The sequence below is a fragment of the Phyllobates terribilis genome, unplaced genomic scaffold (assembly GCF_046119375.1).
Source record: "Phyllobates terribilis strain yellow unplaced genomic scaffold, ASM4611937v1 Scaffold_1__5_contigs__length_1240528914, whole genome shotgun sequence".
Classification (NCBI taxonomy): Eukaryota; Metazoa; Chordata; class Amphibia; order Anura; family Dendrobatidae; genus Phyllobates; species Phyllobates terribilis.
In genome coordinates this window covers 33,073,626-33,093,497 of record NW_027362761.1, presented here as the reverse complement: position 1 = coordinate 33,093,497, position 19,872 = coordinate 33,073,626, and positions in this window count along the sequence as shown.

Sequence of the window (19,872 nt, the reverse complement as noted above, 5' to 3'; positions counted from 1 at the left end):
CTGGATTTCCGTGAACTTAATCGGATTACGGTCCGAGATCCGTATCCGCTCCCACTTATTCCCGATCTCTTTAATCAGATCGTGGGCGCCAAATGGTTTTCTAAGTTGGATCTCAGGGGGGCGTACAATCTGATTAGGATGAAGGAGGGGGATGAGTGGAAGACGGCGTTTAACACTCCGGAGGGGCATTATGAGAACCTTGTCATGCCATTCGGTCTGACTAATGCCCCGGCGGTGTTCCAACACTTTGTTAATGACATTTTTCGCCGCTTGGTGGGACAGTTTGTTGTCATATATCTGGATGATATCCTAATTTACTCGCCGGATCTGGTGTCTCATCAGGAGCACGTTAGGCAGGTGTTACAGATCTTGCGGGATAATAAACTGTATGCCAAGTGGGAAAAGTGTGTGTTCGCCGTACAGGAACTCCAGTTTTTAGGCTTCCTGGTTTCAGCGTCCGGTTTTCGTATGGACCCTGGGAAAGTGCGGGCAGTTCTTGAGTGGGATCGGCCAGAGAATCTTAAGGCACTACAACGTTTCCTGGGGTTTGCTAATTATTACCGAAAGTTCATTCGTAATTTCTCGTCCATGGTTAAGCCTCTCACTGACATGACTAAAAAGGGGACGGATTTTTCTAGGTGGTCTGACAAGGCTTGTCAAGCATTCTCCTCTTTGAAAAAATGTTTTGCCTCGGCGCCCATACTCATTCAACCTGATGCGTCTCAGCCATTCATTGTAGAGGTAGACGCTTCCGAGGTAGGGGTGGGAGCAGTATTGTCACAGGGTTCGTCCCCTGGTAAGTGGCATCCGTGCGCCTTTTTCTCTAAAAAATTGTCGTCCGCTGAGAGGAATTACGATGTCGGCAATAGGGAACTCTTGGCCATTAAGTTAGCTTTTGAGGAGTGGCGCCATTTTCTGGAGGGGGCAGTTCATCCGGTCACCGTCATCACCGATCACAAGAACCTGCTATATCTGGAGTCCGCGAAACGTCTGAATCCCAGACAAGCTAGGTGGTCATTGTTTTTTACCAGGTTTAATTTTGTCGTTACATATCGTCCTGGGTCAAAAAATGTAAAGGCGGATGCCTTATCTCGTAGTTTCCCGGGGGCCGGGAATACGGACGACCCGATTCCTATCCTTCAGGAGGGGGTGGTGGTTTCGGCAGTATGCTCTGAGCTGGAGGAGGAGGTATTGGAGGCTCAGGGGGACGCCCCTGTTGGACCTCCAGGGAGATTGTTTGTTCCAGATCAGTTGCGACAAAAGGTGATCGAGGCACACCATAACTCAGTTTTTGCAGGACACCCGGGGAGTAAAGCAACTGTGGATCTCCTCTCGCGTCGGTTTTGGTGGCCTAATTTACATAAGGAGGTGGTAACTTTTGTCGCGTCCTGTGGGGTTTGTGCGCGCTCTAAGACCTCACATACCCGTCCGTCTGGGGCCCTCTTACCTTTGAAGATCCCGGAGCGTCCTTGGACTCATCTGTCTATGGACTTTATTACGGACCTCCCTCCGTCTTCGGGTAAAACGGTCATACTCGTTGTAGTGGACAGGTTCAGCAAGATGGCACATTTTATCGCTCTTCCGGCTCTCCCTAATGCTAAAACTCTTGCGCAGGTGTTCATTGGGGAGATTGTGAGGCTTCACGGGGTACCCTCCGAGGTGGTGTCTGATCGGGGGTCTCAGTTTGTGTCTAAGTTCTGGAAGGCGTTTTGTGCACGGCGGGGGATGCAGTTGTCATTCTCATCGGCTTTTCATCCTCAGACCAATGGTCAGACGGAACGTATGAACCAGAGCTTGGAGACATATCTCCGGTGTTTTGTGTCAGAGAACCAGGAGGACTGGGCTTCTTTCTTACCTCTGGCAGAGTTTGCTCTTAATAATAGGCGGAGCGAGTCCACTGGTAAGTCCCCGTTTTTTGGGGCATATGGTTTTCACCCCCAGTTTTGTACTTTCAGTGGGGGGGGCTCTTCGGGGGTTCCTCAGGAGGAACGATTTTCCTCATCACTCGCTTCAGTATGGAGAGGGGTGCTGAAGAATCTGAATACTATGGGGAACCGATACAAACGTATGGCTGATAGGAGGAGAGTGTCTGGTCCGGACCTAAGTGTGAACGATCGGGTATGGTTGTCTACCAGGAATATAAAACTTAAGGTTCCCTCCTGGAAACTGGGTCCCAGGTTCATCGGGCCGTACAGAATCAGTTCTATTATTAATCCGGTGGCATTCCGTCTTGACCTCCCCCCTACGTTTAAAATTCACAACGTGTTTCACAGATCATTGCTTAAGAGGTATGTGGCGCCGGTGGTACCGTCACTTTTACCTCCCCCTCCAGTGGTTGTCAATGGTAACTTGGAGTTCCAGGTATCGAGGGTCATTGATTCACGCTTTAATCGCCGGTCCCTTCAGTACCTGGTTCATTGGAAGGGGTATGGTCCTGAGGAGTGGATGTGGGTTCCTGCGTCGGATATTAACGCAGAGCGATTAGTTCGGGCCTTCCACACGACTCACCCGGATAAACCTGGCCCTGAGGGTCCGGAGGCCCCTCGTAGAAGGGGGGGTACTGTCACGGGTGTGTTGCCACGAAGATCGTCACGAGTACACAGCCTGACTTCTCGCAGCTGACTTGTTGGTGCTTTGTGTTTCTCGGCAGTGAGGGAGTTAATTCTCTCTCTCTCTCTGGGCTAGATGAGGTCCAGCCTCGCCCAGCTGCAATCAATACTTCTGTAGTGAGACTCCTTCATATACCTGCTGGTCTGTTTGGGAGGTGTCGGTGAAAGCATTTCATTCAGACTGACAGAGCGGATCGTGGTGTTTGGAGTTGCTGAGATAAGTGTATTTGGAAGTGTTTTTTCCCTTTCCTCGCTTTATCATTTATCTCCTTTCCCGTTGGTTTTCCCTCTGTTGTAGTTGAGAAGTTGTTTGTATGCAAGGTGGTTTTGGTTTTTCCCTTGTACTGTCTCGTTCGTCTAAATACTGTGTTTGGGCATATTATTTCTTGTTCCCTTTGGTTGTGATCGGGGTCCTTCTCAGAACTAGATTACTGAGGTGCAGGGATCTTCAGGAGGTAAGGGTTACGCTGGCGGCCTGGACCTCTGTACCTTTAACAGTACCTCCAGGTTGAGGGATTAGTCAGGGCCCCAGCTTAGGGTCAGCTTAGGCCCCCTACCTCCAGTATACAGAGACAGCGTGACAGCATCCCACTTGTCTGTCTTTTGCAACGCTCTCTGCAGAGAATTAAAGAGGAGGCATTGCAGCCAGAGTATGATGAGATGGATCAAGAAGCCGTAATGGTCGATTACACACAGCCCAGCCTCATCTCATCCCAACGTGCATTGGGAGAAAATGAGGGAGAGGAGGAGAAGGAGGAACAACAGGAGCTGGTATCATGCGCTGTAGACGGTAGTACCTGTACAACTGTCATACCGTTGGTTCAGCGTGGGTGGCCTGAGGACAGGGGGGAGGAGGAGGAGAGCATGGTCAGTGGTCATCTTGGTGAGAACATGGTAGTCTTGCCCATTACCAGTCTGGCACACATGGCTGACTTTATGTTACGCTACCTTAACCGTGACCATCGCGTTGTCAAATTGTTGGGTGACAGTCATTACTGGTTGGTGACACTTTTAGACCCCCGCTACAAGGAGAACTTTCACTCTCTTATTCCTGAGGTGGAGAGGTCTACAAAAATGTGGCAGTACCAGAAAGCCCTTACTGCAGAACTGTTAAAAAAAATTCCCATCTGAACACGCTAGCGGCAGAGGTCACAGTTCGTTGACCAACCAAGGCGTACAGGCGAGAGAGACGCAACTCCATTCCAGCAGAGGCAGGGGAACACTGTCAACATTCTGGGACAGTTTTCTGAGACCAGCCCTGCTTACAGGCCCTGAGGTGCGAGGTACTCTCACATGGAGTGGAAAGTTTCAAAAGATGGTGAGGGAGTACCTTGCCGACTGTACCAGCGTCCTCCGTGATTCCTCTGTGTCTTCCGCCTCTCTTCCAAGGGGCATTAAATCCGTCTTGTTAAGATACTGAGAATGCCACATCTCTTCCAAAGGGCTTTAAAACCATCTTGCTAAGCTACTGTGACATCCACCACTCTTCCAAGGGGCGCTAAAACTGTCTTGCTAAGCTACTGTGACCTCCACGTCTCTTACAAGGGGCATTAAAACCATCTTGTTAAGCTACTGTGACCTCCATCACTATTCCAAGAGGTATTAAAATGGTCTTGTTAAGCTACTGTGACCTCCACATCTCTTCCAAGGGGCATTAAAACTGTCTTGTTAAGCTACTGTGACCTCCACCACTCTTCCAAGGGGCATTGAAACCATCTTGTTAAGCTACTGTGACTTCCACGTCTCTTCCAAGGGGCATTAAAATCGTCTTGTTAAGCTACTGTGACCTCCACCACTCTTCCAAGGGGCATTAAAACTGTCTTGTTAATCTACTGTGACCTCCAAGTCTATTCCAAGGGGCATTAGAACTGTCTTGTTAAGCTACTGTGACCTCCACCACGCTTCCAATGGGCATTAAAACTGTTCTGTTAAGCAACTGTGACCTCCATGTCTCTTCCAAGGGGCATTAAAACCACCTTGTTAAGATACTGTGACATCCACCATTCTTCCAAGGGGCATTAAAAATGTCTTGTTAATCTACTGTGGCCTCCAAGTCTCTTCCAAGGGGCATTAAAACTGTCTTGTTAAGTTACTCTGACCTCCACCTCTCTTCCAAGGGGCATTAAAACTGTTTTGTTAAACTACTGTGACCTCCACGTCTCTTCCAAGGGGCATTAAAACTGTCTTGTTAAGCTACTGTGACCTCCAACACTCTTCCAAGGGGCATTAAATCTGTTTTGTTAAGCAACTGTGACATCCATGTCTCTTCCAAGGGGCATTAAAACTGTCTTGGTAAGCTACTGTGACCTCCACCACACTTCCAAGGGGCAATAAAACCATCTTGTTAAGCTACTGTGACCTCTACCACTCTTCCAAGGGGCATTGATTTTGTCTTTTTAGTCCACTGCGACCTCCACCACTCTTCAAAAGGGCATTAAAAATGTCTTGTTAAGCTACTGTGACCTCCACCACTCTTCCAAGAGGCATTAAAACTGTCTTGTTAAGCTACTGTGACCTCCACCTCTCTTCCAAGGGGCATTAAATCCGTCTTGTTAAGATACTGAGACCACCACGTCTCTTCCAAAGGGCTTTAAAACCGTCTTGTTAAGCTACTGTGACCTCCACCACTCTTACAAGGGGCATTAAAATAGTCTTGTTAAGCTACTGTGACCTCCATGTCTCTTCCAAGGGGCATTAAAACCACCTTGCTAAGTTACTTTGACCTCCACCACTCTTCCAAGGGGCATTAAAACTGTCTTGTTAAGCTACTGTGACCTCCATGTCTCTTCCAAGGGGCATTAAAACTGTCTTGTTAAGTTATTGTGACCTCCACCACTCTTCCAAGGGGCATTAAAACCATCTTGTTCAGCTACTGTGACCTCCACGTCTCTTCCAAGGGGCATTAAAACCGTCTTGTTAAGCTACTGTGACGTCCACCACTCTTCCAAGGGGCATTAACCTTCATCCGGCTGAGTAGGTACAATTGTAACTATTCCGTTTTAAAATTGCAATAACTTTTTTTTTTGAAAAGCCGTAGAGGGCTGAAATTTCGTGACATCTCTGCAGTTTTGGTCCATAATATATTGGCAAAATTTCAATAAAATATCTCCACCCCCTTCCGAGATAAGGGGTCGAGAAATTTTTGTAAAATTATGCAGCCTGACGAAGGTTAAAACTGTCTTGTCAAGCTACTGTGACCTCCACGTCTCTTCCAAGGGGCATTAAAACCGTCTTGTTAAGCTACTGTGAACTCCACCACTCTTCCAAGGGGCATTAAAACCGACTTGTTAAACCACTCTGACCTCCACGTCTCTTCCAAGGGGCATTAAAACTGTATTGATAAGCTAATGTGACCTCCACCACTCTTCCAAGGGGCATTAAAACTGTCTTGTTAAGCTACTGTGACCTCCACCACTCTTCCAAGGGACAATAAAACCATCTTGTTAAGCTAGTGTGACCTCTACCACTCTTCCAAGGGGCATTGATTTTGTCTTTTTAGTCCACTGCGACCTCCACCACTCTTCAAAAGGGCATTAAAACTGTCTTTTTAAGCTACTGTGACCTCCACCACTCTTCCAAGAGGCATTAAAACTGTCTTGTTATGCTACTGTGACCTCCACCTCTCTTCCAAGGGCATTAAATCCGTCTTGTTAAGCTACTGTGACCTCCACCACTCTTCCAAGGGGCATTAAATCCTTCTTGTTAAGATACTGAGACCTCCACGTCTCTTCCAAAGGGCATTAAAACCATCTTGTTAAGCTACTGTGACCTCCACCACTCTTCCAAGGGGCACTAAAACTGTCTTGTTAAGCTACTGTGACCTCCACGTCTCTTACAAGGGGCATAAAAACTGTCTTGATAAGCTACTGTGACCTCCACCACTCTTCCAAGGGGCATTAAAACCAACTTGTTAAACCACTCTGAACTCCACGTCTCTTCCAAGGGGCATTAAAACTGTCTTGATAAGCTAATGTGACCTCCACCTCCCTTCCAAGGGGCATTAAATCCGTCTTGTTAAGATACTGAGACCTCCACGTCTCTTCCAAAGGGCATGAAAATCGTCTTGTTAAGCTATTGTGACCTCCACCACTCTTCCAATGGGCATTAAAACTGTCTTGTTAAGCTACTGTGACCTCCACGTCTCTTCCAAGGGGCATTAAAACCGTCTTGTTAAGCTACTGTGAACGAACACCACTCTTCCAAGGGGCATTAAAACCGACTTATTAAACCACTCTGACCTCCACGTCTCTTCCAAGGGGCATTAAAACTGTCTTGATAAGCTACTGTGACCTCCACCACTCTTCCAAGGGGCATTAAATCCTTCTTGTTAAGATACTGAGACCTCCACGTCTCTTCCAAAGGGCATTAAAACCATCTTGTTAAGCTACTGTGACCTCCACCACTCTTCCAAGGTGCACTAAAACTATCTTGTTAAGCTACTGAGACCTCCACGTCTCTTACAAGGGGCATAAAAACTGTCTTGTTAAGCTACTGTGACCTCCACCACTTTTCCAAGGGGCATTAAAACAGTCTTGTTAAGCTACTCTGACCTCCACGTCTCTTCCAAGGGGCATTAAAACCACCTTGTTAAGCTACTGTGACATCCACCACTCTTCCAAGGGGCATTAAAAATGTCTTGTTAATCTACTGTGCCCTCCAAGTCTCTTCCAAGGGGCATTAAAACTGTCTTGTTAAGTTACTCTGACCTCCACCTCTCTTCCAAGGGGCATTAAAACTGTTTTGTTAAACTACTGTGACCTCCACGTCTCTTCCAAGGGGCATTAAAACTGTCTGGTTAAGCTACTGTGACCTCGAACAGTCTTCCAAGGGGCATTAAAACTGTTTTGTTAAGCAACTGTGACCTCCATGTCTCTTCCAAGGGGAATTAAAACTGTCTTGTTAAGCTACTGTGACCTCCACCACTCTTCCAAGGGACAATAAAACCATCTTGTTAAGCTAGTGTGACCTCTACCACTCTTCCAAGGGGCATTGATTTTGTCTTTTTAGTCCACTGCGACCTCCACCACTCTTCAAAAGGGCATTAAAACTGTCTTGTTAAGCTACTGTGACCTCCACCACTCTTCCAAGAGCCATTAAAACTGTCTTGTTAAGCTACTGTGACCTCCACCTCTCTTCCAAGGGCATTAAATCCATCTTGTTAAGCTACTGTCACCTCCACCACTCTTCCAAGGGGCATTAAATCCTTCTTGTTAAGATACTGAGACCTCCACGTCTCTTCCAAAGGGCATTAAAACCATCTTGTTAAGCTACTGTGACCTCCACCACTCTTCCAAGGGGCACTAAAACTGTCTTGTTAAGCTACTGTGACCTCCACGTCTCTTACAAGGGGCATAAAAACTGTCTAGTTAAGCTACTGTGACCTCCACCACTTTTCCAAGGGGCATTAAAACAGTCTTGTTAAGCTACTCTGACCTCCACGTCTCTTCCAAGGGGCATTAAAACTGTCTTGTTAAGCTACTGTGACCTCCACCACTCTTCCAAGGGGCATTGAAACTGTCTTGTTAAGCTCCTGTGACTTCCACGTCTCTTCCAAGGGGCATTAAAATCGTCTTGTTAAGCTACTGTGACCTCCACCACTCTTCCAAGGGGCATTAAAACTGTCTTGTTAATCTACTGTGACCTCCAAGTCTATTCCAAGGGGCATTAGAACTGTCTTGTTAAGCTACTGTGACCTCCACCACTCTTCCAAGGGGCATTAAAACTGTTTTGTTAAGCAACTGTGACCTCCATGTCTCTTCCAAGGGGCATTAAAACTGTCTTGTTAAGCTACTGTGACCTCCACCACTCTTCCAAGGGGCATTAAAACTGTCTTGTTAAGCTACTGTGACCTCCACGTCTCTTCCAAGGGGCATTAAAACCATCTTGTTAAGCTACTGTGAACTCCACCACTCTTCCAAGGGGCATTAAAACCGACTTGTTAAACCACTCTGACCTCCACGTCTCTTCAACGGGGCATTAAAACTGTCTTGATAAGCTACTGTGACCTCCACCACTCTTCCAAGGGGCATTAAATCCGTCTTGTTAAGATACTGAGACCTCCACGTCTCTTCCAAAGGGCATTAAAACCGTCTTGTTAAACTACTGTGACCTCCACGTCTCTTACAAGGGGCATATAAACTGTCTTGCTAAGCTACTGTGACCTCCACCACTCTTCCAACGGGCATTAAAACTGTCTTGTTAAGCTACTCTGACCTCCACGTCTCTTCCAAGGGGCATTAAAACCACCTTGTTAAGCTACTGTGACATCCACCACTCTTCCAAGGGGCAATAAAATTGTCTTGTTAATCTACTGTGGCCTCCAAGTCTCTTCCAAGGGGCATTAAAACTGTCTTGTTAAGTTACTCTGACCTCCACCTCTCTGCCAAGGGGCATTAAAACTGTTTTGTTAAACTACTGGGACCTCCACGTCTCTTCCAATGGGCATTAAAACTGTCTTGTTAAGCTACTGTGACCTCCAACACTCTTCCAAGGGGCATTAAAACTGTTTTGTTAAGCAACTGTGATCTCCATGTCTCTTCCAAGGGGCATTAAAACTGTCCTGTTAAGCTACTGTGACTTCCACCACTCTTCCAAGGGGCAATAAAACCATCTTGTTAAGCTACTGTGACCTCCACGTCTCTTCCAAGAGGCATTAAAACCATCTTGTTAAGCTACTGTGACCTTCACCACTCTTCCAAGGGGCATTAAAACCAACTTGTTAAGCTACTGTAACCTACACGTCTCTTACAAGGGGCATTAAAATCGTCTTGTTAAGCTACTGTGACCTCCACCACTATTCCAAGGGGTATTACAACCATCTTGTTATACTACTGTGAACTCCACGTCTCTTCCAAGGGGCATTAAAACTGTCTTGTTAAGCTACTGTGAACTCCACAACTCTTCCAAGGGGCATTAAAACCGACTTGTTAAACCACTCTGACCTCCACGTCTATTCCAAGGGGCATTAAACTGAGTTGTTAAGCTACTGTGACCTCCACCACTCTTCCAAGGGGCATTAAAAGCGTCTTGTTAAGCTACTGAGGCCTCCACGTCTCTTCCAAAGGGCATTAAAACCATTGTGTTAAGCTACTGTGACCTCCAACACTCTTCCAAGGGGCATTAAAACTGTCTTGCTAAGCAACTGTGTCCTCCACGTCTTTTCCAAGGGGCATTAAAACTGTCTTGCTAAGCTACTGTGACCTCCATCACTCTGCCAAGGGGCATTAAAACCGTCTTGTTAAGCTACTGTGACCTCCACCACTCTTCCAAGGGGCATTAAAACTGTCTTGTTAAGCAACTGTGACCTCCACGTCTTTTCCAAGGGGCATTAAAACTGTCTTGTTAAGCTGCTGTGACCTCCATCACTCTTCCAACGGGCATTAAAACCATCTTGTTAAGCTACTGTGACCTCTACCACTCTTCCAAGGGGCATTGATTTTGTCTTTTTAGTCCACTGCGACCTCCACCACTCTTCAAAAGGGCATTAAAACCGTCTTGTTAAGCTACTGTGACCTCCACCACTCTTCCAATGGGCACTAAAACTGTCTTGTTAAGCTACTGTGACCTCCACCACTCTTCCAAGGGGCAATAAATCCGTCTTGTTAAGCTACTGAGACCTCCACGTCTCTTCGAAAGGGCATTAAAACCATCTTGCTAAGCAACTGTGACCTCCACGTCTTTTCCAAGGGGCATTAAATCTGTCTTGTTAAGCTACTGTGACCTCCACCACTCTTCCAAGAGGCATTAAAACTGTCTTGTTAAGCTACTCTGACCTCCACCACTCTTCCAAGGGGCATTAAATCCGTCTTATTAAGATACTGAGACCGCCACGTCTCTTCCAAAGGGCTTTAAAACCGTCTTGCTAAGCTACTGTGACCTCTACCACTCTTCCAAGGGGCGCTAAAACTGTCTTGTTAAGCTATTGTGACTTCCACGTCTTTTACAAGGGGCATTAAAAACATTTTGTTAAGCTACTGTGACCTCCATCACTATTCCAAGGGGTATTAAAATGGTCTTGTTAAGCTACTGCGACCTCCACATCTCTTCCAAGGGGCATTAAAACTGTCTTGTTAAGTTACTGTGACCTCCACCACTCTTCCAAGGGGCATTAAAACCGTGTTATTAAGCTACTGTGACTTCCACGTCTCTTCCAAGTGGCATTAAAATCGTCTTATTAAGCTACTGTGACCTCCACCACTCTTCCAAGGGGCATTAAAACTGTCTTGTTAATCTACTGTGACCTCCAAGTCTATTCCAAGGGGCATTAAAACTGTCTTGTTAAGTTACTCTGACCTCCACCCCTCTTCCAAGCGGCATTAAAACTGTATTGTTAAACTACTGTGACCTCCACGTCTCTTCCAAGGTTCATTAGAACTGTCTTGTTAAGCTACTGTGACCTCCACCACTCTTCCAAGGGGCATTAAAACAGTCTTGTTATGCTACTGTGACCTCCACGTCTCTTCCAAGGGGCATTAAAACCACCTTGTTAAGTTACTTTGACCTCCACCACTCTTCCAAGGGGCATTAAAACTGTCTTGTTAAGCTACTGTGACCTCCATGTCTCTTCCAATGGGCATTAAAAGTGTCTTGTTAAGTTATTGTGACCTCCACCACTCTTCCAAGGGGAATTAAAACCATCTTGTTAAGCTACTGTGACCTCCACGTCTCTTCCAAGGGGCATTAAAACCGTCTTTTTAAGCTACTGTGACCTCCACCACTCTTTCAAGGGGCATTAAAACTGTCGTGTTAAGCTACTGTGACCTCCACGTCTCTTCCAAGGGGCATTTAAACCATCTTGTTAAGCTACTGTGACCTCCACCACTCTTCCAAGGGGCATTAAAACCGTCTTGTTAAGCTACTGTGACCTCCACCACTCTTCCAAGGTGCATTAAAACTGTCTTGTTAAGCTACTGTGACCTCCACGTCTCTTCCAAGGGGCATTAAAACCACCTTGTTAAGCTACTGTGACATCCACCACTCTTCCAAGGGGCATTAAAAATGTCTTGTTAATCTACTGTGCCCTCCAAGTCTCTTCCAAGGGGCATTAAAACTGTCTTGTTAAGTTACTCTGACCTCCACCTCTCTTCCAAGGGGCATTAAAACTGTTTTGTTAAACTACTGTGACCTCCACGTCTCTTCCAAGGGGCATTAAAACTGTCTGGTTAAGCTACTGTGACCTCGAACAGTCTTCCAAGGGGCATTAAAACTGTTTTGTTAAGCAACTGTGACCTCCATGTCTCTTCCAAGGGGAATTAAAACTGTCTTGTTAAGCTACTGTGACCTCCACCACTCTTCCAAGGGACAATAAAACCATCTTGTTAAGCTAGTGTGACCTCTACCACTCTTCCAAGGGGCATTGATTTTGTCTTTTTAGTCCACTGCGACCTCCACCACTCTTCAAAAGGGCATTAAAACTGTCTTGTTAAGCTACTGTGACCTCCACCACTCTTCCAAGAGCCATTAAAACTGTCTTGTTAAGCTACTGTGACCTCCACCTCTCTTCCAAGGGCATTAAATCCATCTTGTTAAGCTACTGTGACCTCCACCACTCTTCCAAGGGGCATTAAATCCTTCTTGTTAAGATACTGAGACCTCCACGTCTCTTCCAAAGGGCATTAAAACCATCTTGTTAAGCTACTGTGACCTCCACCACTCTTCCAAGGGGCACTAAAACTGTCTTGTTAAGCTACTGTGACCTCCACGTCTCTTACAAGGGGCATAAAAACTGTCTAGTTAAGCTACTGTGACCTCCACCACTTTTCCAAGGGGCATTAAAACAGTCTTGTTAAGCTACTCTGACCTCCACGTCTCTTCCAAGGGGCATTAAAACTGTCTTGTTAAGCTACTGTGACCTCCACCACTCTTCCAAGGGGCATTGAAACTGTCTTGTTAAGCTCCTGTGACTTCCACGTCTCTTCCAAGGGGCATTAAAATCGTCTTGTTAAGCTACTGTGACCTCCACCACTCTTCCAAGGGGCATTAAAACTGTCTTGTTAATCTACTGTGACCTCCAAGTCTATTCCAAGGGGCATTAGAACTGTCTTGTTAAGCTACTGTGACCTCCACCACTCTTCCAAGGGGCATTAAAACTGTTTTGTTAAGCAACTGTGACCTCCATGTCTCTTCCAAGGGGCATTAAAACTGTCTTGTTAAGCTACTGTGACCTCCACCACTCTTCCAAGGGGCATTAAAACTGTCTTGTTAAGCTACTGTGACCTCCACGTCTCTTCCAAGGGGCATTAAAACCATCTTGTTAAGCTACTGTGAACTCCACCACTCTTCCAAGGGTCATTAAAACCGACTTGTTAAACCACTCTGACCTCCACGTCTCTTCAACGGGGCATTAAAACTGTCTTGATAAGCTACTGTGACCTCCACCACTCTTCCAAGGGGCATTAAATCCGTCTTGTTAAGATACTGAGACCTCCACGTCTCTTCCAAAGGGCATTAAAACCGTCTTGTTAAACTACTGTGACCTCCACGTCTCTTACAAGGGGCATATAAACTGTCTTGCTAAGCTACTGTGACCTCCACCACTCTTCCAACGGGCATTAAAACTGTCTTGTTAAGCTACTCTGACCTCCACGTCTCTTCCAAGGGGCATTAAAACCACCTTGTTAAGCTACTGTGACATCCACCACTCTTCCAAGGGGCAATAAAATTGTCTTGTTAATCTACTGTGGCCTCCAAGTCTCTTCCAAGGGGCATTAAAACTGTCTTGTTAAGTTACTCTGACCTCCACCTCTCTGCCAAGGGGCATTAAAACTGTTTTGTTAAACTACTGGGACCTCCACGTCTCTTCCAATGGGCATTAAAACTGTCTTGTTAAGCTACTGTGACCTCCAACACTCTTCCAAGGGGCATTAAAACTGTTTTGTTAAGCAACTGTGATCTCCATGTCTCTTCCAAGGGGCATTAAAACTGTCCTGTTAAGCTACTGTGACTTCCACCACTCTTCCAAGGGGCAATAAAACCATCTTGTTAAGCTACTGTGACCTCCACGTCTCTTCCAAGAGGCATTAAAACCATCTTGTTAAGCTACTGTGACCTTCACCACTCTTCCAAGGGGCATTAAAACCAACTTGTTAAGCTACTGTAACCTACACGTCTCTTACAAGGGGCATTAAAATCGTCTTGTTAAGCTACTGTGACCTCCACCACTATTCCAAGGGGTATTACAACCATCTTGTTATACTACTGTGAACTCCACGTCTCTTCCAAGGGGCATTAAAACTGTCTTGTTAAGCTACTGTGAACTCCACAACTCTTCCAAGGGGCATTAAAACCGACTTGTTAAACCACTCTGACCTCCACGTCTATTCCAAGGGGCATTAAACTGAGTTGTTAAGCTACTGTGACCTCCACCACTCTTCCAAGGGGCATTAAAAGCGTCTTGTTAAGCTACTGAGGCCTCCACGTCTCTTCCAAAGGGCATTAAAACCATTGTGTTAAGCTACTGTGACCTCCAACACTCTTCCAAGGGGCATTAAAACTGTCTTGCTAAGCAACTGTGTCCTCCACGTCTTTTCCAAGGGGCATTAAAACTGTCTTGCTAAGCTACTGTGACCTCCATCACTCTGCCAAGGGGCATTAAAACCGTCTTGTTAAGCTACTGTGACCTCCACCACTCTTCCAAGGGGCATTAAAACTGTCTTGTTAAGCAACTGTGACCTCCACGTCTTTTCCAAGGGGCATTAAAACTGTCTTGTTAAGCTGCTGTGACCTCCATCACTCTTCCAACGGGCATTAAAACCATCTTGTTAAGCTACTGTGACCTCTACCACTCTTCCAAGGGGCATTGATTTTGTCTTTTTAGTCCACTGCGACCTCCACCACTCTTCAAAAGGGCATTAAAACCGTCTTGTTAAGCTACTGTGACCTCCACCACTCTTCCAATGGGCACTAAAACTGTCTTGTTAAGCTACTGTGACCTCCACCACTCTTCCAAGGGGCAATAAATCCGTCTTGTTAAGCTTCTGAGACCTCCACGTCTCTTCGAAAGGGCATTAAAACCATCTTGCTAAGCAACTGTGACCTCCACGTCTTTTCCAAGGGGCATTAAATCTGTCTTGTTAAGCTACTGTGACCTCCACCACTCTTCCAAGAGGCATTAAAACTGTCTTGTTAAGCTACTCTGACCTCCACCACTCTTCCAAGGGGCATTAAATCCGTCTTATTAAGATACTGAGACCGCCACGTCTCTTCCAAAGGGCTTTAAAACCGTCTTGCTAAGCTACTGTGACCTCTACCACTCTTCCAAGGGGCGCTAAAACTGTCTTGTTAAGCTATTGTGACTTCCACGTCTTTTACAAGGGGCATTAAAAACATTTTGTTAAGCTACTGTGACCTCCATCACTATTCCAAGGGGTATTAAAATGGTCTTGTTAAGCTACTGCGACCTCCACATCTCTTCCAAGGGGCATTAAAACTGTCTTGTTAAGTTACTGTGACCTCCACCACTCTTCCAAGGGGCATTAAAACCGTGTTATTAAGCTACTGTGACTTCCACGTCTCTTCCAAGTGGCATTAAAATCGTCTTATTAAGCTACTGTGACCTCCACCACTCTTCCAAGGGGCATTAAAACTGTCTTGTTAATCTACTGTGACCTCCAAGTCTATTCCAAGGGGCATTAAAACTGTCTTGTTAAGTTACTCTGACCTCCACCCCTCTTCCAAGCGGCATTAAAACTGTATTGTTAAACTACTGTGACCTCCACGTCTCTTCCAAGGTTCATTAGAACTGTCTTGTTAAGCTACTGTGACCTCCACCACTCTTCCAAGGGGCATTAAAACTGTTTTGTTAAGCATCTGTGACCTCCATGTCTCTTACAAGGGGCATTAAAACTGTCTTGTTAATCTACTGTGACCTCCACCACTCTTCCAAGGGGCATTAAAACAGTCTTGTTATGCTACTGTGACCTCCACGTCTCTTCCAAGGGGCATTAAAACCACCTTGTTAAGTTACTTTGACCTCCACCACTCTTCCAAGGGGCATTAAAACTGTCTTGTTAAGCTACTGTGACCTCCATGTCTCTTCCAATGGGCATTAAAAGTGTCTTGTTAAGTTATTGTGACCTCCACCACTCTTCCAAGGGGAATTAAAACCATCTTGTTAAGCTACTGTGACCTCCACGTCTCTTCCAAGGGGCATTAAAACCGTCTTTTTAAGCTACTGTGACCTCCACCACTCTTTCAAGGGGCATTAAAACTGTCTTGTTAAGCTACTGTGACCTCCACGTCTCTTCCAAGGGGCATTTAAACCGTCTTGTTAAGCTACTGTGACCTCCACCACTCTTCCAAGGGGCATTAAAACCGTCTTGTTAAGCTACTGTGACCTCCACCACTCTTCCAAGGTGCATTAAAACTGTCTTGTTAAGCTACTGTGACCTCCACGTCTCTTCCAAGGGGCATTAAAACCGTCTTGTTAAGCTACTGTGAACTCCACCACTCTTCCAAGGGGCATTAAAACCGAATTGTTAAACCACTCTGACCTCCACGTCTCTTCCAAGGGGCATTAAAACTGTCTTGATAAGCTACTGTGACCTCCACCACTCTTCCAAGGGGCATTAAATCCGTCTTGTTAAGATACTGAGACCTCCACGTCTCTTCCAAAGGGCATTAAAACCGTCTTGTTAAGCGACTGTGACCTCCACCACTTTTCCAATAGGCACTAAAACAGTCTTGTTAAGCTACTGTGACCTCCACGTCTTTTACAAGGGGCATTAAAACTGTCTTGTTAAACTACTGTGACCTCCACCACTCTTCCAAGGGGCATTAAAACTGTCTTGTTAAGCTACTCTGACCTCCACGTCTCTTCCAAGGGGCATTAAAACCACCTTGTTAAGCTACTGTGACATCCACCACTCTTCCAAGGGGCATTAAAAATGTCTTGCTAATCTACTGTGGCCTCCAACACTCTACCAAGGGGCATTAAAACTGTTTTGTTAAGCAACTGTGACCTCCATGTCTCTTCCAAGGGGCATTAATACTGTCTTGTTAAGCTACTGTGACCTCCACCACTCTTCCAAGGGGCAATAAAACCATCTTGTTAAGCTACTGTGACCTCCACGTCTCTTCCAAGGGGCATTAAAACTGTTTTGTTAAGCTTCTGAGACCTCCACCACTCTTCCAAGGGGCATTAAAACCATCTTGTTAAGCTACTGTGACCTCCACGTCTCTTACAAGGGGCATTAAAATCGTCTTGTTAAGCTACTGTGACCTCCACCACTATTCCAAGGGGCATTAAAACCATCTTGTTTAACTACTGTGACCTCCACCACTATTCCAAGGGGCATTAAAACCGTCTTGTTACGCTACTGTGACCTCCACCACTCTTCCAAGGGGCATTAAAACTGTCTTGTTATGCTACTGTCACCTCCACGTCTCTTCCAAGGGGCATTAAAACCATCTTGTTAAGCTACTGTGAACTCCACCACTCTTCCAATGGGCATTAAAACCGTCTTGTTAAGTTACTGTGAACTCCACATCTCTTCAAAGGGGCACTAAAACCGACTTGTTAAACCACTCTGACCTCCACGTCTCTTCCATGGGGCATTAAACTGTCTTGTTAAGCTACTGTGACCTCCACCACTCTTCCAAGGGGAATTAAAATCGTCTTGTTAAGCTACTGAGGCCTCCATGTCTCTTCCAAAGGGCATTAAAACCGTTGAGTTAAGCTACTGTGACCTCCACCACTCTTCCAAGGGGCATTAAAACTGTCTTGCTAAGCAACTGTGACCTCCACGTCTTTTCCAAGGGGCATTAAAACTGTCTTACTAAGCTACTGTGACCTCCATCACTCTTCCATGGGGCATTAAAACCATCTTGTTAAGTTACTGTGACCTCCACCACTTTTCCAAGGGGCATTAAAACTGTCTTGTTCAACAACTGTGACCTCCACGTCTTTTCCAAGGGGCATTAAAACTGTCTTGTTAAGCTACTGTGACCTCCATCACTCTTCCAAAGGGCATTAAAACCATCTTGTTAAGCTACTGTGACCTCTACCACTCTTCCAAGGGGCATTGATTTTGTCTTTTTAGTCCACTGCGACCTCAACCACTCTTCAAAAGGGCATTAAAACCGTCTTGTTAAGCTACTGTGACCTCCACCACTCTTCCAATGGGCACTAAAACTGTCTTGTTAAGCTACTGTGACCTCCACCACTCTTCCAAGTGGCATTACAACTGTCTTGTTAAGCAACTGTGACCTCCACGTCTCTTCCAATGGGCATTAAAACCGTCTTGTTAAGCTACTGTGAACTCCACCACTCTTCCAAGGGGCATTAACACCGACTTGTTAAACCACTCTGACCTCTACGTCTCTTCCAAGGGGCATTAAAACTGTATTCTTAAGCTACTGTGACCTCCACCACTCTTCCAAGGGGCATTAAATCTGTCTTGTTAAGATACCGTGACCTCCACGTCTCTTCCAAAGGGCATTAAAACTGTCTTGTTAAACTACTGTGACCTCCACGTCTCTTCCAAGGGGCATTAAAACTGTCTTGTTAAGCTACTGTGACCTCCACCACTCTTCCAAGGGGCATTAAAACTGTTTTGTTAAGCAACTGTGACCTCCATGTCTCTTCCAAAGGGCATTAAAACTGTCTCATTAAGCTACTGTGACCTCCACCACTCTTCCAAGGGGCATTAAAACCATCTTGTTAAGCTACTGTGACCTCCACGTCTCTTCCAAGGGGCATTAAAACCGTCTTGTTAAGCTACTGTGACCTCCTCCACTCTTCCAAGGGGCATTAAAACCATCTTGTTAAGCTACTGTGACCTCCAAGTCTCTTACAAGGGGCATTAAAATCGTATTGTTAAGCTACTGTGACCTCCATCACTATTCCAAGGGGCATTAAAACTGTCTTGTAAAGCTACTGTGACCTCCACCACTATTCCAAGGGGCACTAAAACCGTCTTGTTACGCTACTGTGACCTCCACCACTCTTCCAACGGGCATTAAAACTGTCTTGTTATGCTACTGTGACCTCCACGTCTCTTCCAAGGGGCATTAAAACCGTCTTGTTAAGCTACTGTGAACTCCACCACTCTTCCAAGGGGCATTAAAACCGTCTTGTTAAGCTACTGTGAACTCCACAACGCTTCCAAGGGGCATTAAAACCGAATTGTTAAACCACTCTGACCTCCACGTCTCTTTCAAGGGGCATTAAACTGTCTTGTTAAGCTACTGTGACCTCCACCACTCTTCCAAGGGGCATTAAAAGCGTCTTGTTAAGCTACTGAGACCTCCACGTCTCTTCCAAAGGGCATTAAAACCGTCTTGTTGAGCTACTGTGACCTCCACCACTCTTCCAAGGGGCATTAAAACTGTCTTGTTAAGCTACAGTGACCTCCACATCTCTTCCAAGGGGCATTAAACCATCTTTTTATGCTACTGTGACCTGCACGCCTCTTCCAACGGGCATTAAAATCGTCTTGTTAAGCTACTCTGACATCAATATCTCTTCCAATGGGCATTAAAACCACCTTGTTAAGCTACTGTGACTTCCACCACTCTTCCAAGGGGCATTAAAACTGTCTTGTTAATCTACTCTGACCTCCAAGTCTATTCCAAGGGGCATTAAAACTGTCTTGTTAAGTTACTCTGACCTCCACCTCTCTTCCATGGGGCATTAAAATTGTCTTGTTAAACTACTGTGACCTCCATGTCTCTTCCAAGAGGCATTAAAACCATCTTGTTAAGCTACTGTGACCTCCACCACTCTTCCAAGGGGCATTAAAACTGTTTTGCTAAGCAACTGTGACCTCCATGTCTCTTCCAAGGGGTATTAAACCTGTCTTGTTAAGCTACTGTGACCTCCACCACGCTTCCAAGGGGCATTAAAACCATCTTGCTAAGCTCCTGTGACCTCCATGTCTCTTTCAAGGGGCATTAAAACCATCTTGTTAAGCTACTGTGACCTCCACCACTCTTCCAAGGGGCATTAAAACCATCTTGTTAAGCTACTGTGTCCTCCACGTCTCTTACAAGGGGCATTAAAATAGTCTTATTAAGCTACTGTGACCTCCACCACTATTCCAAGGGGCATTAAAACCGTCTTGTTAAGCTACTGTGACCTCCACGTCTCTTCCAAGGGGCATTAAAACTGTCTTGTTATGCTACTGTGTCCTCCACCACTCTTCCAAGGGGCATTAAAACCGTCTTGTTAAGCTAATGTGACCTCCACCACTCTTCCAAGGAGCATTAAAACTGTCTTGCTAAGCAACGGTGACCTCCATGTCTTTTCCAAGGGGCATTAAAACTG